Source organism: Rattus norvegicus, chromosome 11 (genome assembly GCF_036323735.1).
Source record: "Rattus norvegicus strain BN/NHsdMcwi chromosome 11, GRCr8, whole genome shotgun sequence".
NCBI lineage: Eukaryota > Metazoa > Chordata > Mammalia > Rodentia > Muridae > Rattus > Rattus norvegicus.
This window is the reverse complement of record NC_086029.1, coordinates 43,851,227-43,866,811: the sequence shown is the minus strand read 5'-3', so window position 1 is coordinate 43,866,811 and position 15,585 is coordinate 43,851,227. Positions and strand designations below refer to the sequence as shown.

Below are 15,585 nucleotides of genomic sequence, written 5' to 3'. Positions count from 1 at the left end.
AGTGTTAAAGTCAATGTTGTAAGTTAAACAAATACTGTCCCCATACAGATATGCAGAACTACAGTTCACAGTCACAGGCAGATCGCCAATGGCTGCTCCTGCAGTACGCTTATGTTGCCCATCTAGAGACGTTACCGGGGACGATGCAAATGGACGAGTGCCTCAACATGCACAGATTTGGGATTGACTTGACTGCAGCGAGAACAGAATGAAGAGAGGACAGACACGCAGAAACCTACAGAAATGCTGGAATCTGGTGGGCTATGCGCTGTGACGGAGATGCAGCAACACTGACCAGAAACGCAATGTGTTTATTTCACACATCTGAATGGAGGGGGCAGATTTGCTGTGTCTGGCTGAGCCAGGAGGGCAGGTTTAGCTCCTCTCCGGAGAGATTGTCAGCCTCTGGTTGCAGTCATCTGGTGGGAGAAGCTGTGGTTGGTAGTTTCTGCACACACCGTCAGAATCTGCTCGGGCACCACAGAAAGGCTTTATTATTTTCTGAGTCTGGCTCTGGAAAAGCGTTGTCACTTCTCTGAGTCAGAAGCACTCAGGTCCTTGACATGGCCGAGCTCATATCAACAATATACACTCACACAGGACTTGGCCTGTCCCTCACAGATGAGCCACAGGTACACACGAGGCTACGGAAGCCATTTGCACTAAAAATAGTGTTGTATTCAGGCCCCACTTGGGAGCCACTACATAAGTTTTGTTCTTTCCCCAACCTTCCATTCCAGCCCCCAAATCCCAGGCTCCTGGCAGTTAGATGCTCGGCACCATGGTTTGGATAAAGAATGTGTCTCTTGCCTTGGGCATCTGAACACCTGGTTCTCAGTTGTGTTCTTTGGGAAGTTTTCGAGGTACAGGTTCGCTGGAAGGGCATCACTGTGGGTGGGTAGCCTTTGAGATTAGAAGCCTGGAGCCACTCCCAGGTCACCCTCACTGCTTTTGCTCCTAGCTGAGGATGTTTGCCCCCAGCGCCCTGTTCCTGCTGTGCCTGTCATCATGCATTCCTCTTCCCCTGGAACTGTGAGCCCAAATAAACTCTTCCCTCTATAGGATGTTTTTGCCAATGGCATTTGATCACTGTATCAGAAAACTAACAACCCCAGAGTAATTGCAAGCCATCAGAGACTGGTCCAATAAAGAGCAGTCATGGATTAGAGGGACTGGGGAAGGGAAATTAGAACCCTCCTTAAGGCTGGTTCAGGCTGGCCTCCCTTCCCTCAGATAGCTTCTCCCACAGGAAGAGACACTCACATGTTCTGACATTGTTCTTTCCCTCCATCTTTCTCAAAAATTTTTGGATAGTCAGATGTTCAGACCAAGAAATTCCAAGTATCGACTGATTGTTTAAATGTGGTGCATATCCATGTGGTGTGTGTGTGTGTGTGTGTGTCCGTCCCTTGAACATCACATTGGGTCCTGATCTGGGTCCCCACACATGCTGAGCACATGCTACAGTCCTGAGCCACACCCCCAGTCCCGATGGAATCTTAAGAATCTAGGGGTTGTTTATATTTGGCAGAACATTCTTGGAAAGTTACCAGGGAAAGAAACCATAGCAGCCTCTCATGCTGAACAGCGATGGCTGAAGGAATCGGGAATGGATCTAAATGGAAGGGAAATGAGTTGAGTCGTGTGTTGATCACGTCCAGTCTGAGAGAGTCTTCACAGACGAGATTCTTGAAGGATCCTGGGATGCTATCACACGAGATTTAGAGCAGGACTTGAAACCAGTCACTGCAAGCCTTAGTATACAAGGAGGTAACCTTGTGAAGACAGAGGAGACCAGCTGCACACCAAGCAACAATGATTGTCAGTACCTAGAAGAGGCAGAAAGCATCTCCCCTCACAACCCTTGAAGGAAAGCTCCTTTACCGGTCTAACCTCCAGACCATTTAAGAAACAGGCCATTTCAGACACTTTGTTATGGTGAAGTAGGAAAGTCATAGAGGGGAGTTGAATTCCCACTCAGATGTGGAGGAGGGCTTAAGAAAGAGGCAAAGCCAAAGGCCGTTAGTCACACTGACCTCTGCAGACCCCACTAATGCCTGCCTCACTCCCCAAGACCACAAGTTAAACACTTCCAAGACAGGAAAGTCTCCACGTTCCAATACGACTGATTTTAACTTTGCAGTTTTTCTAACCCCAAATCAATCCTTAGAGATCCCCCTGATGACTGCTTGTCCCTCCCAATGTACATATCAAATCTCACACAAGAAGAGACCTCCTGTGTTCTTTCTCTCCTCCCTTCATCCCTTCCCTTCATCTCTCTCACCACAAGTTTCCTTCCCGTGAGCATCCAAACTCCTCACCCCTTGGACACGCCCATTTCTTTCCTTTTTTTTTTCTTTTCCCACTTTTCATGTGTATGCATATGCACGTTTGCACGTGTTTGAGTACCCACATGTTTGTGTACACGAGTGCACATGTGCGTACATACCTATGGAGGACATTAGAAGCCATCCTCAAATGCTCTCTCGCCTTACTCAGTGACATAAGCGCTTTAATCAAACCCAAAACTTTCTGACGTGGCTAGTCTCCTAACTAGCTAGCTCTGGAGATCTCGCCCCTCCTGAGGCTGGAATTGAAGGTAGCCACCAGGAATTAGGTTCTGGTAACCCAAACTCCAGTCCCTAGGCTTGCTTGGTGTGTGCTTGATAACTAAGCCATCCCTAGCCTGTGTTCATTCTACTCCAGGCATGGCTTGACCTCCATGGGGTGAGAAGGGGTGGGGGCGGGGTTTGAGCCATTCCACTTCCCCTGAGACTCACGGTGGCCTGCATGTATATGAGCAGAGTGCCCTGAGGGTTCTGCACTAGTAACTTTTCCTATTGCTTCCCCGAAATTCTCACACCAAATCACCTTAAAGAAGGAAAGGTTGGTTCTGACTCGTACTTCAACGGTGTTGTCCATTAGGAAGGGAGGCAAGGTGGCAGGAGCTTGAGGCGGACGGTCACATGCAGCCAGGGAGCAGAGGTGATGGGTCCCTGCCCAGCTTGCTCTCTCCTTCTTTAGTCCCCACCCACCCCCACCCATGGAATGCCTCTCTCACCAAGGCTGCATCTTTCTGCCTCCATCAACCATCCAGAAAACACTTCACAGACTTACACAGAGATTGGTCTTCCAGGTGATTCTAGAGCCCAGGATGCTGACGATCAGGATTAACCAGCATGGAATCCATCCAGTTCCCAGAGGCAGCTAGCTTAGCAATCGTGGGACTCTGCCATTTAGGCAGAAGACAGCCTAGAGTGGAATCCCCCAGGGTAGGCAGGGAGAGTGAAAGGACCAGACCAGGGTTCCAGGGCTCCATGACAACTCGGGACTAGAAGGGTATTGTTTTATGCTCACCAAAGGAGAAGAGAGACCCCCTAATTCCCCTAGAAGGGGAATAAAAATTTAATTGAAATAAGTCTGAAATCATTTATACAGTTTGGAATCTTCTCAAACAGGTGCTTGGATAGAGAAAATATAATAGTGTTGATGCTAAGCCCCGTCTTAACCAAGACCAGACTCTGTAATTGCCAGAGAGTCTTTCCCCCTAACCCTGTATGTGTCCTTAAACAGGGAAAAGTAAGTCCTTGGCGATGGGCACCAATAGTCACCTGGCATTCATCCACAGTGAGCTCTCCAGTGAGGCTTCTGTTCACTCATGGTGTTTCCTACCGAGTTGTGTTTTGTTTGGTGCAGGCCGGATTAGAGGGTAGTGGAGATCCTTGTTGGCTCAGCTCTTCGGTCTCCGTTTGCCTGCTGTTTGTGGCGACTGTCCTTGCCAATGGCTTTTATACAGTTTGGGGGGGGGGGGCAGGGGAATGGATTATAAACGCAGTGGCAGGGAGCCATGGGATGAGCTATGCTGGATCCTGTCGGTCCGTTTCAACAGTGGTGTTGATTCCTGTCTTCATCGCCGCGTCCGCTTACCAAGTGGAATCTAGTTCTGATTCCCTCCGGCGCCTGACCTGGGGATGCAGAGAGACAAAGACAGAGACATAGCTCTCATCAATCCATGTGGAAATAAAAAAAGATCAGGCTGCCCAGGCCCTGAGGACCCTAGGAAAATGACAGAAATAAGCGTCGTTTTGTGCATCTGGTTTTCTAGAGGTGGGGGGTGCGGGTGGAGATAAAGCCTTAAGTCTTTAATAAGGCTAGAAATTAAACTGGGATTAACAGCAAGATGAAGCATCTCCAAGAAACTGCACAAGGACACACCTGCTTGGGGCTTTTTGGCCTGGTTTCCAGAACATTCTCTATTATTTTAACTCCAGCTTTTCCCTGGTTGAAAAATTAGTCATTGCCCATCGGTTCCAGGTTCACAGCCCGTTCTGCAGATGGGCTCCGCTTGCTTCCAGGGGGTGCCGCTTCAAAAGCAGCCATTCTGGGCTGGTTCCAGTTTCTGCAGTTTCACCAGCCTTGACCTGTTAACTGAGGAGGCTTCTCACAGAAGGTGAGCGAGGACCCACACAAGCCCTGGGCTGGTGGGAGAGGTGCAAAGCGGAAGGGTGAACACTGTGCTTCGATTTTCTCAAAGTTTCTGAAGCCGGAAGTCCAAGAGCAGGGTCCAAGTGAGGTGGATTTCATTCTGAGACCTCTTGGTTACATACGCTACCTTTTCACTGGAGGGACAGCGGGCAGGAGAAGGGAGGGGGAGGGAGAGAGGGAGGGAGGGAGCGGGTACACAAGAGAGGCTGAATTTACATCTCTTCTCTCAAGGGTGCTGAGAAGGTTGTTACCAGGACTGTCTGTACTCTGTGGCCTCATTTTAACCTGAACTCTTGCTTCTCCAAGCACTAGAGGCCGCAGCTTCTCTGTAAGGAATTCTTACTCAAACATCTAGTTCACAGCAGGCAGTGAGTTGGAGTAGGACTTAAAAGCAAGTTTAGGTCCATCATAGAAAAGCAAACATTCTGGCTACATCTAGTGCCTAGCTGATAAAACCGAGGCACTGCCAGACCGGGTGGCCTATCTCTGCAATCCCATTAATTGGGAAGCTGAAGCAGGAGGCTGAAGACCAGCCTGGATTACACAGCAAGACCTTGGCTCAAAAAAAAAAAAAAAAAAAAAAAAAACAGAAACGACAATCCCCAAACCCAGCACCTGATGAAACACATAAATATCATATCGTAGATCGTGTATTATTTTTTATATTTGGCATGGTTTTATTTTATAATAGAGATAACACTAAAAACATAGACTTGCTATCATCTATCAAGAGTAGGCAAATAAATAAATAAATAAATAAATAAATAAATAAATAAATAAATAAGAAATAGTAAGCCTGGGCCAGAAAGATGGCTCAGCGGGTAAAGGTGCTTACAAGCCTGAGGTCCCCTTCCCCTGGGAGCCACGTGGTGGAGGAAGAGAACTGACCCCTGCAAGTTGTCATCTGACCTTCACGTGTGCGCTGTGATCTGTGGATAAAAAATAAAAGAAAGAAATAAGCAACAACAAAGAAAGAACAGGAGACGCGGGAGAAGGGGGATTAGCCTCTTCCTTACTGGTTGTCTAATGTGGAGTCAGTCTTGAAGCCAACAGCAAACATGAGCTCTGACAGGATGTGCTTGTGTGTGCGTATGTGTGTGTGTGTGTGTGCGCGCACGAACGCACATATATACATATATAATATATGATATATATCATACACTATATTATATGTCATATATAGATATATACATATATCTATGATCGTAACAAAAGTAATCAATGATAAAGAGGCTATCTGAGAATGGGGGGACATGGTTAAAGTCTAAGGAAGGACAGCTGGGAGGGGCTGGAAGGAGGAACACACACATACACACAATCTGTAAAACAAATGAAAATTATCGATTGTGATAAAATCCAATGGGCAATGTCTTTCTCATTGTTGTTGATACCTGTTATGATTTTATTTTCTTTTTCTGTCTTCTTTCTTGTTTGTTTGTTTGTAGGAGAAAGGATCTTAGCACTGGAGCAGCCTCGAATGGCCTGGAACTCTCTATGTAGACCAGGCTGTCCAGGCCAACCTTGAATTTGTAGAGATCTCCTGACTGGGATTAAGGGCCTGTACCACCTTACACAGCTTTATTCTGATTCTCTGAGCAGTCTTTTCCTGATCTCAATAAAGAAAACATTCTCCTTTGTGTTCAGCACTCAAATTCAAATCGACTTATGTGTGTTTCGAGTAGATGTCCAGGTTACCTTTTTCTATACTGATATCCAGTTTTGTTTTGTTTTTTTTCGGAGCTGGGGACCGAACCCAGGTCCTTGCGCTTGCTAGGCAAGCGCTCTACCACTGAGCTAAATCCCCAACCCAGATATCCAGTTTTTTACATCACTTTCTTGACACTCACTAACATATGAATTATTTTTCTTTCTAAGTTAGATCGATTTTGCATTTTTGTCACAAGTCGATCTCTGTGTTGTTCAGTATATTACATAGTTCTATTTTAATCTTCATTCCTATTTTATTTGTAAATAAATAGTAAGCACCTATGTATGTATGTGGAATTGGGCATCAGATCATCAGACCCCCTGGAATGCGAGTTAAAGACCACTGTGAGCTTTCTGACATGACTCAGCAACCCACACTCAGATTCTCTGCAATAACAGCAGGTGACCTCAAACACCTTAATCAGTTTTTGATAAGTCTTTTTAAATTTTAAAAGAGACCTTTTTCATGCGATATATTCTGATTATGGTCACCCCTCTACCCAGATTCTCTCAGCTCCTCCCCACCTGTTTTCCCATCTGGATCCATACCCGTTCTGTCTCTCAAAACAAACAGGTATCAGTGTAATAATAATAATAATAATAATAATAATAATAATAATAATAATAAAAAACAAAAGCAAGTTGGAATAGGACAAAACAAAACAAGGAACACATATTTGAACACAGAGAACACATTTGAACACACAGGAATTCCATAAACACACAAACCCTGAAGCTATAATGTAGATTATCTGTGAGGTTAAAAAACAAAATCAAAATCAAAAAAATATTCCTGATGTGACATTATGAGAAAAAGAACCTTTAAAGATGCCGTTGAGCTCAATGCATTATGGAGCCCAGAACTCACAGTGGACTGGGCCCTCCCCTGTTGATCACTAACTGAGAAAATGCCTTAAGCTGGGTCTCATGGAGGCATTTCCTCAGCTGAAGCTCCTTCCTCTCTGATAATCATAACGTGTGTCAAGTTGACAACAAACAGCCCATATATCGGTTCATCATCCATTTTTGCAAAACGTCCTGTCAGGATTGGACATGAAATGGTACTGAACCTACAAACCAATGTGAGGAAAGTTGAAATCTTAATGTTCTCAGCTTTCCAGTGCATGAGCACAGTGTGTCTTCTCGTTCATTTAAGACATTTTTTTTAAAGATTTACTTTATTCATTATATATAAGCATATCGTGGCTGTCTTCAGAGGGCATCAGATCCCATTACAGGTGGTTGTGAGTCACCATGTGGTTGCTGGGATTTGAACTCAGGACCTCTGGAAGAGCAGTCAGTGCTCTTAACCACTGAGCCACCTCTCCAGCCCTTAAGACATATTTTTAATGAATCTAATGGTAGTTTTAACATGTTGGCGTCAGCCAACTTGATTTAAATAATTCCTCATTAAGACTCTTCCCAGAGGATTCTAGATTGTGGCGAGTCGACATTTAAAACTAACCAGCACACCAGACTGAAACCAAGTTTTTCTACTGATGTAACAGATCATATGATCTGCAAGTAAATCAAACAAGATCTCTGCAAACTACCGAGGAGGGGCTTGCATCCCACTTGATGAGCACTGTGGTACATACACAGTCACCAATCACAGCAGCCCCGTGTGGCGGGAAAGCTGGCAGACAGCGTGCAGACGAAAAGATGCAGGTGGAGAACCGGAAGTTGGCTGTGGTGCCGGGGCCTGGGCATTTACTTGAGTAGACTGGGTTAGGCATTTCCCCCTACCTCTCACAGAAACATCCAGTCAGATAGTCTCTGAGGTACTGTGACACAGCAAGAAGGAGTCGTAAGGCTGGTGGAAGACAGACTACGTCTGGCTGTTGACAAGTGGAGCTCTGAAGCAAAAGCCACGGGTGTGGGCTGGTGGAGACAAGCTCTGCAGAGAGGAAACTGCAAGACCCGCAGAAGGGCTGAGACGGCAAGAAGTGGGACAGGGGCTGGGGAAACCAGCAGCTGATGAAAGTGGTCAGTAGGGAAGTCATTGGGGGGTGTCGGGGGAGGGGTGAGGGCTGCAAGGCATCCCACACCCAGCCCAGCCCTGTTACTTCTAAGACAGGAAGGGAAAGAAGAGACACAAGAAGGCAAAAGGCCAAACTGCAGAATGGCTGTGAAGAACCCTCGATGTCTTAGGTAAGGTTTTGGCATTTTGTGGTTAATGTGGAGGGATTCGTGGTTTAGCCAGAGGAATGAGAAGTGGAACATAATCATATTTGCATCCCACAGATGGGACAGATACTTCGGTGGCATGGATGACAGTTGTGGCTGACATACTAAGAGAGGGGTGGAAGACAGCTAGATGGTCAGAAGACAAAGTAGGAGGACAGACCAGGCAAACGGAGATATAGGGTTGCCTCTGTTTCTTTTTCCATTCCTAGGCTTGAACACCCTGACAAAAGCAACATGAGGGAGAAAGTGCTTGCTTTAACTCACAGGTACCGTCCATCATAGCTGGGGCATTAAAGGTGAAGGAACTGGAGCAGAGGTCACGTCTTACCCACGAGTAGCAGCAGTGCACTCTTGGCTCGATTTCTTTACATCATACAGTTCCCCTCCCTGGGAACCGTCCTGCTCACAGTTGAAAACAGGTCTTCCCACATCAACGAACACACTTAAGGCAGCAAAGACAATCCCTCACACTCCCGGAGGCCGATCTTAACCAGAATAATCCCCACAGGTTTGCCCAGATGCCTGTCTGCCCAGTGATTCTCTCACATTGACTGTTCATTAGACATCACATATGATATAGACAGGTGGTTATGAATAACAGGGGGCTGTAAATCAAATGATAGCTTAGTTGGATAGATTATAGATAACAAATTGATAGCTCACAGTGAAGATGGTGCCAGAGAGCCATACAGAAGGACCCACGAGACAAGGATAAGATGGGAGGCGATGGGAGTTTTCCTGCTACTCTACAGATAGATACCTTCGGGCAGTTAGTCCTTGCCGACCCCACACAGTGACCACAGGCTGGAGGAAAGGCATCCCTGACACCTTTCCAAGACTCAAGCCTCCGTCCTAGTCCTGCCCTATTGCTGACATCCCTTCCTGGAAACAAGAGGGCTTTCTTTCCTGAAGTCTAGTCTCAGTCTCCCCTGGTCCCCTCATTGTGACTGCCTGAGAGATGGCTAGGAGGGGACAAATCCCACAGGGAAGTGCCACCTTGTCCATAAAGGCAGTGGCTGGAAAAGCTAAGCCCTTGCTTCCAACTCCAAGCCACCAGGGAGAAAGGATCGAGGTTAAGGTGGGGACTTGGGCATCTCGGTAGCCAAGCGTCTGCCCCACCTTCCTCCTGCTCTCGTGGCTACTTCTCACTGACTAGCAGTCCACAGGCTCTTGGCAAAGACAAAACGGGTAACACAGCCACCACTGGGGTGGGGGAGATTAAAGCCTGAACAGAGCCACACCTCAGATCGACCGCTTCCTACAAGAGGTGCAGTGCTGAGTGGCCAGGGCGCCCCATGGATGACTCACAGAAGAGGTGAAGGTTGCATGCAGGCAGAGACAAGTTTTATGCTGCCCCTCAAATCAGACTCCAATCCTCCCTTCTTGCCCTCCATTTCCCTTTTGTATCAAGAGACCTGGGCTAAGTTCCTAGGTCTCTGCGCTAAGTAACACGCATGCGCGACTCTGGGTGCTAACTGCATGAATTCCCCTACCAGCACCGCTTCCCAACCTGACAGTTCCGCTGCAGTCATTCACGCTGTGCAATCAGCTGTTAAACCATCCCACATGCTCATTTAAACTCGAATTGCTGCCCAATAACACATTAGACTGCCGCATTTACAAATCTATGCCAGGTATTTAGAAATTTAGACGATACAGAACGCACCGTGGAAGCCTCACTGGGGGCCGGTTTAAATTACTTAAGCCTATTTAAGTCAGTCAGCGATTCTTTACACATACTCCTGTTCTCCTGTCTATCCTCCATCAAAACTAATATACGTGCGTGGTTTTTTCCACTCTATTAAACCAATAATCTTCAGGATAGTTCTAAATCGGCAGTTGTCTCAATATGGGTCTTTTTTTTTTTAACTAATCCCTGCTGAATTAATTCTTGCTTCCTTTTGAGACAGATGCAGATAAATGGGGAGTAGGGGGCCCTCTCTGCAGTTTCCATGATAAATAGTAACTTCTAACCAATGATTTGTACATAGCAGGAAGGAAGGGAAAAAATGTTTTCTTTGAATGAGGGTAAGACCTAAGAGATGTACATGGTGCAATCACGTGCCACCTGTCATGGCTAGCTTTAACTGTCACCATGACACAGCCTAGAGTCATCTGAGAAGGGAGTCTCAACTGAGGCGTGTCCAGGATCAGATGGGCTTGTGGGCATATCTGTCGACAATAGTCTTGATTGTTAATTGATGAAGGAGGGACCATGTGGGAGGAGTCATCCTCTGGTCATCACCACCCCCTGCTCTCCCCTACCCCCTCAAACATGCTATGTAAAAAGACTAGCTAAGCACGAGCCTGTGAGGGAGCCAGAAAACAGTGTCCTCCGTGATTTCCACGCATGTTTTTCCTTGAGTTTTGACACTGACTTCCTTCAATGGTTGACTGTGATCTGGAGGTGTCAGTCAGCCAGACAGCCCTTTCCTCCTGGAGGTTGCTTTGGGTCAGGGAGTTTTATCTCTTTGATTGATTGATTTTGGAACTGAGGAGTAAACCCAGGGCTTTGCACCTGCTAGGCAAGCCCTCTACCACTGAGCTAAATCCCCAACCCCAGGGCCTAGGATGTTATCAGTCTATTTCCAGGATTCTGATAATGGGACTGCTGGTCTGGGTACCACATTGGATAGCAAGGTTCTAGATGCCAGGAGTATCCAACTGAGGTGGTTTGAGTGAGAGTGGCCCCCACAGGCTCACATGTTCGAATGTTTGGTTCCCAGTTGGTGGAACTGCTTGGGAAGGATTAGGAGGTGTGGCCTTGATGGAGGAGGTGTGTCACTGCGGATGGGCTTCGAGGTTTCAAAAAGCCCACGCCAACCTCAGGTAACTCTCTGTGTGTCCTTCCCTGAGCATGGGGTTTGGAGGGCAGTAGTGGATGTCCTTCAGTGTCAGAAGCTGTTGGTGGCCTCGTCCCCCAGAGCTGCTTCTCATTGTTTTCCTGCCAGACACGATCTTGACTTTGCTTTTGTTGATCCTGGTCACCTAGGTGTTTCAGCAAAGGCTGGGACCCTTGGGCGTGTGCCACCAGGAACTCTGGTGCTTCTGTGCTGTTCTGTGTTCCTTGCCAGTGACTGGTTCCAGAATAGTTGATGGATGGCTCCTAGGCAGCTCAATTCTATAGGCAATAGGACAGGAAGGCACTGGCTGAGGGGCTTCGAGGAGGAGTCCCCTGCTCATGAAAAGAAACACCAGGGAGGAGGCAAGGGGTGGCTCAGTGGGTAAAGACCTTGTCCTACGAGCATGAGGAACTGAGTTCAATCCCCAACACACACATAAAGAGCCAGACATAGTGACATACTCATGTAACCCTGGTGCTGGGAGGCAGGAACAAAAGGATCTCTGGAGCTGACAGGCCAGCCAGTCTAGTCAAGTAGGTAAGTCATGGCTGGGTCAGTGAGAGACCTGATCTCGGAATGTGGAGATGGGCACAGTGGGGTACATCTTTAATCCAAGCACTCAAGAGGCAGAGGCAGGTATGGAACTCTGTGAGTTTGAGGGCAGCCTTGTCTACATAAGCAAATTCCAGGCTAGCCTGGGTTACAAAACAAACTGGGAACTCAGACAGAGGTTAATCTCTGGCCTCCTTGTGTGCCCATACATACATGACTATGCATCGTGGTGGGGTTGGGGTACGTAGGTGTCTGTCTGCCTACAACATCATCTGTTTGGATGAGACACAGGAATGAGAACTGCCACCCTGACAGCAGACAGAAGATTAATGTGGCTCAGGAAGACAGTGGAGACAAAGAAACACAAGTGGCAAAGTAAAAAGACCAAGCACCCTACCTCCCCATCTCTTCAAGAAGAAAGTGCCCTGTGGGTTAAATGGGCTGGGTGGGAATCGCAAATCACCACCTTAACACATGGTGTGCTTCACAGGTACTCTGAGATTCACTAACTTGCATTCAAGTGCACGGGCTTAGGGGACTCTCTGGGCAGTGTGCCCATGGTCCTCCTGTGAACCACCTCCTGTACAAACAGGTATTTTCCAGCTGGAAAGGTTTCAGGACATGTGTGGTTGTCGTCCATTGGTTTGCTTTATCGAAGGTTTTAGGGCAAAATTTTCTAGGAAATATTTACCAAACCAACTCAAAAACTTCCATTTCGTTTTACCTTTTATAAACGCCTTACCAGAGTGGCATTGAGGGGCAGGCGATGAGAATGGGCTGGTGCTCTTCCTGAACAGTGACCATGCAGCAGAAGTCACAGGTCTGCCTCACAGGCGCTGTTGCTGCGATACAGTTCCTACAAGCTTTTCCTTTACAATGTGATGCTTTGATTTGAGAAGTTCATATGCCCAAGTGTGCAATATATTTTGACCATATACCTCCCGACCCTCCAACTCCTCCTAGGTTCCCAAGGAGTTCGATTTGTACTGCTCATATATTCTTGGATGTGAGACCACACCCTGGAGCAATGTCTACCCACCAGGGACCATACCCTTAAAGATGACTTCCTCCCAGGAGCCATCAGCTGCCAATAGCTCCCCAGTTAGGGGCGGGGTCTCACAAGCTCCTCCCCTCCTCCGTGCTGGACCATTGACTGGCTGGATCTAGTATGGACATCCACCACAACTGTGAGTTCCCGAGTGCAGCCGCCCAGTTGTGTCCAAAAGCCACTGTTCCCACTCCAGGCTTCCTCAACCTCTGGCCCAAACAGTCTTTCCGTCCTTGTGATGGTCTCTGAGCTGTGAAGGAGAAGGTGTGATAGAAGTGTCCCATTTGTCACTGGCCACTCCCCCAACTCTTACACTGCACTTTGACCACTTTCCACCCTGAAGAAACAGGGGCACAGAAAGTCTGAGTTGCTTGCCCAAAGTCACGCTGTTTATGTCACAGACCACTCAACTTAAAACCTGAGCAGTTGGCGCCTACCATTTGTGCTCTACGGTTACACTGTGGTTAGACACACTGTAGTATCCCCAGCGGAAGAACGCAGTGCAGCCTCTACCGGATGGTCAGGAAAGAGTTCAGGAAGTAGTCAAGTTGGCTCAGGACTCAGCCCGTGGTACCTGTCTACTATCAGCCCAACAGTGCATGCTAGTGAATAGTCCAAACGTTTCTCACAGCCCAGAGGCTCTACTTCTGCCCTCTGTTCCACCCCTGCGCCCTGCCCCCACCCCGGGAGCTGGACGCCCCTGCTTCTCTGGCCTCTCCATCCCATCACACCTTTGCAGCTCTTCGCCTCTCCTGTCCTTTAGCTCTGAGTCAGCATTTTCTCCACCTCCTCAGACAGATGGAACAGACACAGACACCCCTCACTCACCACCTCTTGCTTCTAGATAATTTCTGTTTGTGCTCCAAGCATCTCTTTAGAGGGTCCTGTGCTGTCAGTCTAAATTGCTTTCTCCCCTTGCTGGCCCTCTCTTGTTATTTCCTGGGATCCTACGGGCCCAGTGTGGAGCTTACAACACAACTTTCTTCCACCCACCCACATGGGTACCCAGGATGGGACTCAGGTCATCAGGCTTGGCAGTGAGTGCTTTTATCCACCATCATGCACACACCCGCGGGCACACACAGCCCCATCACCCCCCCACATTTTTTGCACATGTAGGTACACTCGTACAGCCACTCACGCACACATGCATGCACACATGTGCATACCTTGTCGTCCTCCTCCTGCATTTTTGCTCATGCATGCCACATGCATGTACACACACACACACACCCGCACACACATGTGCATGCATAGGCACATCGTCCCCCCACATCTTTGCTGTGACATTTATCAGAATTTATCGCTTTATGTGGTTATGTGCTTGGCCTCTGTCCTCCCCACGGACAGGGTCAGCTCCGTATGTGTGGAACCGTGGCTGCTGTCGCCACCGTATCTGCAATGACAGGTGCATCATAGCAATAGTGAAATAGTCACAGGAAGGAAGAAGGAAGGGAAAAAAGAAGCTGAGGGGAAGGAAAGTCAGAATGAAGGTGGGGAAGGAAAGCCAGGCAAGGGAGCAAGGAAGTGAGGGAGAAGAAAAGGAAGGGGAGGAGGAAGTGGAGGCACCCATGAGTTTCCAGCCACAGGGAGGTTTTTCTGATAGAAACTTCCTCCCCTGGGCAGCCTGAACGGACAAATGAGACCTTTCTTGGACAGCTTGCTCTTGTGCTGTCTGGCTCCCTCCTCCTCCCAACGTTCTTTCTTCTTATTTCTTTCTTCTTTTTAATGTTTATAAAAACCTGATGATTCAATAAAAGCAGTGTTTAAAAATTAAATTATCCTTCAAATCTAAAGTGAAGCATGTGCGCTTTGGATATGGTTTCCATTGCTGGTGCCCTGGGCCAGCCAGATACATACGGTTTCTGTTGCTGGACGGAGGGCCACAGGCGCCCCCAGTCCCCCATGCCTTCACCTTCTCAAACATTTGAATGGACCCCTCAACCCTCTGTGTCCTGACGTGGCCTCACTCACCAAACCACAGAGCTAGACATTCCAATCCTAGAAACACCAGCTAGGCAAGTACATGGATTTTCCTCTTGGGGTTAAGTGCCTATAAAGTCATATTGTGGATTCAAGAGATTCCCACTCAAATGGTTTGTTTGTTTGTAAGTGACTTAAGAAAGAACTGGAAATATCTGTGCAAGTAGTGAACTAATTTACACTGAGAACCAGTAAAGTATGAAAGCGCTGGGGAAACAGCAAAGCTCACTGAACTTGGTGTTTAAGAATAAACACGGTTGGGGCTGGGGTTGGGGCTCTATGACAAAGGCACTTGTTCTGTAAGAATGACTGGACAAGCTTCATTCAGGACCCATGAGCCCACATAAAAAGGCAGATGGAACCTTGCAAGGTCTGTAATCCCAGCACACCCCTCTAGGAGGATAAGGGGCAGAGACAAGAGAGTCCCCAGCTGGTCTTACACAGAGGTGAAGAGACCCTGCCCCAAATGAGATGGGAAGGGGAGGTACCACACTGAAGGTTGTCCCCAGACCTCCAGGCATGTGCCATGGCCTAGCTGGCACCTCCCCCGCCCATGAACAAGAACACATACACACAGAGACAAAAATGATGAAATAAAATGCTAAACAATCTTTTCAGTCCTCCCCCTCTGACTTTGTAAAATAATGGTAAATCATAATATCATTGCACAGCAAGTCCAGCTGCTTAGGCAATGGGACTGTATTCAATACGGTGTCCTGAGATTTATCCTGGAGAGCATTGCCTTAGGGGATATAAAACTAAGATGATATCCATTGACAA

General features: G+C 47.6%; 1 long non-coding RNA gene across 2 annotated transcripts; it reads right to left on the bottom strand.

The window, feature by feature from the left end:
• Positions 1–3,402: 3,402 nt before the first annotated feature.
• Positions 3,403–10,005, bottom strand: LOC108352305 (uncharacterized). 2 transcript variants are annotated; one of them, XR_010056257.1, is made up of 3 exons: positions 9,688–10,005; positions 5,321–5,414; positions 3,403–3,965 (listed from the first exon to the last, which is right to left on the bottom strand). It is a non-coding gene; the product is annotated as an uncharacterized LOC108352305 (long non-coding RNA). The 2 variants fall into 2 exon arrangements; XR_001840460.3 differs by having other exon boundaries at positions 9,621–10,003.
• Positions 10,006–15,585: the final 5,580 nt, after the last annotated feature.